This window comes from Mus pahari, chromosome 3, assembly GCF_900095145.1.
Source record: "Mus pahari chromosome 3, PAHARI_EIJ_v1.1, whole genome shotgun sequence".
NCBI lineage: Eukaryota > Metazoa > Chordata > Mammalia > Rodentia > Muridae > Mus > Mus pahari.
In genome coordinates this window covers 47,724,994-47,729,932 of record NC_034592.1, presented here as the reverse complement: position 1 = coordinate 47,729,932, position 4,939 = coordinate 47,724,994, and positions in this window count along the sequence as shown.

Sequence of the window (4,939 nt, the reverse complement as noted above, 5' to 3'; positions counted from 1 at the left end):
GCATGGTCCCTAGTACAAGGCATGGTCCCTAGTACAAGGCATGGTGCCTAGCCCAAGGGTTGGTCCCTACCTAGTTCTTGACATGTTGTCCAACCCTTGGCACAACTGTCAAGCAGATGGACTGTTTTGGGACAAAATCCTAGTTTAAGAAAGCTGTTTCCATGCCCCTGAAGCAGACGTTTGGTCAGTCTCTTTCCTTCTCTCTGCTCATCGTAGTGACCATGAACCAAGCAGCGTCTGTCAGGTAATCCTGCTGTAATTTGCTGTCTTGGACCCCCCAGCCTGAGACCCACCCAAAAGAGCAGAAGAAACCTCAGGAAATGAGCCAAAGTGACACTTCCTCAAAATCACTTCAGGTTGTCACAGTAACAGAAGCTGTCTAAAACAAAAGGTATTGGTGAACTGTGAGTTGGAGAGGGGATGGATTAAATGAATGAGTCCTTTCATGGGGATCAAGTTTTAAGTTCCACAGTGCTGCATAAACGTAAGACAGTTAGTATCTCGCTATTGTGCCCACTCTCTCGTGACCTTCTGCTTTTGTATACCTTAAATTCAGGATGGTAGCACATTTCTGATATATACATAGTACCTAAAAGCTCATGCTTTTACTCTATGCTAACTTCTTTCCTCTGTGACTTGGATTTCTATGTGGTAGTGATGAGATTTATCTGTATACACATAGATATATACTTGGCCTTCTTTGTAAATGCTGGCTTGCATGTGGCAAAAACAAACAAACAAACAAACAAACAAAAAAACAAAACAAAAACCCCTGATGTTTTGTGTTAGATACAGGTCTCATCCAAAAGGAGGTTTCAGACTGGCCTTCACTCCCTCTCTGTTAGCCTGGCTATTTCCCTGCTTTGAATAAACCCAGTTGAATAAGCTATGATAGTAAGATGTGGAGGTTCACAGAAACATTGTTTTTTGCTTTGATCACACCTGCATCTCACTGTGGAAGCAACAACAATGGCAACATCCTGCAGATAATGCTCTGCCTTCTCTCTGAGGAGAGCGGCCAAATGTGGGAGGTTTGTCATGTAGTACCTCATTGCTTAGACAAGTCGACTATTTTCACACAAAGTAACAAGGCACAATGTTGCCTTTGTGCTAAATTCTAGCCTGCTCTGGGTCTAACCCTCTGGGAATGTTCTCCGTATTTTCAAGGCTGCTGAGAAGCCCACACAAAGAGATGGATCTTGTATTCTCTCAGAAATGGCTTGCTATACACACCTTCCCTGAAAAGCCAAAGGGAAATTTCAATCCCTGAGTCCTGGCTGAGGAAATGCTCCCTCTAGAATGAGACTCTGTTAAATGTGAATAAAATGTAGGTCATGAATCATTTCACCGAGGATTCTAGAACCACAAATTCAAGAACCTGACCAAATATTTAGGTGACTACTGTGTGTGTGTGTGTGTGTGTGTGTGTGTATGTGTGTGTGTGTGTGTGTGTGTGTGTGTGATTGATGAACTCCAGAGGCTTAATTTATATATTCATGTAACTCTGTTTTTCTTCTACATGCTGGTAGAGGATTTCTGCAAAGGAATTTAGTTATCTTAAGAATATAGTTATATAAAGAGTTTAATTAAATTTAATTTTAATGCTCTTGTTGATTTTTTTTTCTGCTGATGAGTAGAGATGGTTAGCTTTTCCTTTTTAGACTTCATTAGTAGTTTTGGGAGGTACATACAAGGTTTGGAAACGTATTAGAGATGGTGGGTGCATAAGAAGTTTCTCTGTACAAAGTATAATGAAATTGTTAGAAAATAGCACTATCCATGCTGGAGAGTGAACCTGAAGCATCTCAATGGGAGAGATGGAAACCAGAGAAGAAAGAGTCCTTGGCTGGGAAGGGATGCTGGAGTTTTCCATCAGTAAGGTCCAGTGCTAATTAGAAACAAATGTCTCTCATACTAATTGAAGTCGTTTGCTGCAATACCTTCATTAAAACCTGATTCACATGTAGTCTAGTTCACCAAGAGAATGGGAGAATCCATGACTTACTATCAAAAGGACTGGTGGGAAAAAGGGAAGGGGGAAAAGACTGGTCATATGTTTAAATATGATACTAGGCAGCGGAGCTTGAGATAACCAGGATACGGCAGGCACTCAGAGGGTCAGTGGCTGCTGTGTTCCGTTTCTCTTAGTAGGTTCTCTATCATGTTCTGCGGCCATGGGGCCCACAAAAAATAAATCCAGAATAATTGCAGGCACTGGAGGGAGACTGCCTCTACCTCAGAGCTATCTACAGTACAGGGAATGGCAGAGTACGTAAGAGCACAGAGCCTATCGCAGAATGATGTGATAAGTATTGTAATGTAGAGACAGGCCAGATGTCTAGAAAGAAGCAAGCGTGGAAGAGGTGCCAGCATGTGTTTGACAAGAGAGTTCTTGAGCTGTGCCTTGAGGGCATTTGGCCAGAGAGAAAGAAAAAAGACAGAGTCCCAGGATGATGGACCAATATCCACCAAAGCCCACAGTACTGAGAAGCAAATTCAGAGGACAGTGTGATCTGTTTACAATGGTTTTCAGAGGGGAAAATGGATGAGAAATAGTCGTCAACATAAGAATTTTAACTCACAGGAAGCCAGAGATCTCATGTCACTCATAGAGATGCAGTTGTTAACTCATCAACTGGGACAGTCACTGGGTTATCTCTTTGAAAGAGAGGAGGAGGCCTAAGGGTGAGGGAAGGAGGGGGATAGCAAGAATGTGAGAGCCAGCGGATGAGGAGGTACGCAATAAAAAAATAAACATCTTCTACCCTCAGATGCGCTGTATGTCAAGGGAAGCTGACGATGTGTTCTGGGTGAGACAAAGCCACTATACACAGGAAACACACCACAGCTGTGGTTATCTGCATAAGGTCTACACAAGATTGGGCCTGTCGGCAGCACTTCATCATGAATCTGGGAGGGGCCTCCTTTGAAGAGCTATTGGCAGTTAACAGTTGCCTGGAGAAAGGGTGTTATTTTCTTCTGTGGTATAGTTGACCGTGATCCAGTCAAAAACCTCTTACCCATGCTCACATGAGAAACCCTAATTAAGTTCAGCTGGTCACATGCAAAAGGAAGATGAGAGGATGAGGGAGACTTCTGGGGAAGAAGGGTTTTGGAGAGAGAGGCAAGATGAGGGAGGGAGAGGGGAGGGGAGAGAAGGGGATGAAGGGTAACCATAACTGAAATTCCTTATAGCCATATATGAAGCTATCTAACAAAAAAACAAAAGAATAAAAAGGAAGAGAGGAAAAGGAGGGCTGTCTTTAGTGGTTAGAAAAAGAGGTTAAAGGCACTCTGGCAGCTCCAAACCCAGCTCTTACTTTCCAGCTCCCACCTTGTTACTACTCCTTGTTCACAGTCTTAAAGCCTTTGCTACAGATGTTCCTACAACAGCAACACATGCTAACTGATTCTTAAGGTTCTAGCTCAGTAGTTCTCAACATTCCCCTCTAACACAGTTCCTTCTGTTGTAGTGACCCCAACCATAGTGTTATGTTGTTACTACTTCATAACTGTAATTTGGTTATTGTTATGAGTCATAATGTAAGTATCAGGTGGGCAGGATATTTGATAGGTGACCCCCAAAGCAGTCAAGACCTATAGGTTGAAAATTGCTGCTCTAATTTATCATTTTAATTCATACATTTTAGCCAGATATCATTCAGATAAAAATGTTACGGTAGGTAGAAACAATTCCATGGGCATGACTTGTTCCAGAACCTTCTGTTTTCTTCAACCCTATTTGCATCATCACCATCATAATGTTATGCTTAAAAAATAATAGTGTTACAGACACACAAATTTGGACTACAGAGCTCTAGAGAGGTGTTCTGAGTGCAGAATGAACATTTTTCCCACTGTGATCACCCTTAACAATGATACCTAAAAGGCAGAATTGCTCATTTGTCAAGGTTATTTTAAAGATGAAAATTCTCATATAAATACATTTGGTATACAGGATTCAAAATTATCTTTTTGAAGCATAAAAATGAAAAAGGTTAGTGTTTCAAATAGTTCTTTGCTTTTCAGCTACTCAGTGTGCTGACTGACTTACATGGTTGTTGCAATTAATAATTTTGAAAAAATGTTTCCCAGAGACAGGGCATGTTAGTCTGCTTTTTGTTGCTATGACAAAAATGATTTGAAAATCAACCCTCAGAATACCTGTAAAAATCAAAGCAGGACATGCCCCCTGTTTCAGAGATTTTACTCCATGGCTACATGGTCCCCATCTATGTGGACACAAGACAAGGCTGAACACCATGATTGAGAATGAGTAGTGCAAGCTCAAGTGCCTACCTTGTGACTCATGGTGACCAGAAAGGAGAGATGGGGAGAAAGAGAGAAAATGGGATAAACATCTAGAGTAAGATTCCAGGAACAAACTGTGTTTAAATAAGTAACAGGTCTCAGAATCGAATGGCATCAAATTATAAGCCCATCGATAGATTAACACACTGACCAGGTCAGAGGCCTCAAGATCCAGACACCACTATAAAGGCTTACGAGCTGGCAACCAAGCCTTGAGCATATGGCCTGTGAGTGATAATTTGCAGCTAAACTACTACAGTAGACAAACACAAAATATCCTTGTTTGTGTCAGGTTTGATTACAAAGGACATCCACAAAGAGTGGTTGAAACAAAAGTAAAAGTTGATTTTTTTTTTTTTTAAAGAATTCTAAAAGTAGGTATCACCTGAGAAACTAGTATACCCACCAAGGTCCTGTTTTTTTTTTTTAGCTGCATTGGCTTTAGCTATCATATCTGCTTCTGGGCTCTAAGATGAGCAACTGTAGGGCCAGGGAAAGGAGTCACGAATAGAGGGTGTACTGTTCATGTCGGGACTCAAGCTCAGGTCCCTAGAACCCATGTAAAGGCTGTGCAGAGTGGTACTTTGTCTACTTCCCTAGTGATTGGACAGGCAGGTACCTGACACTT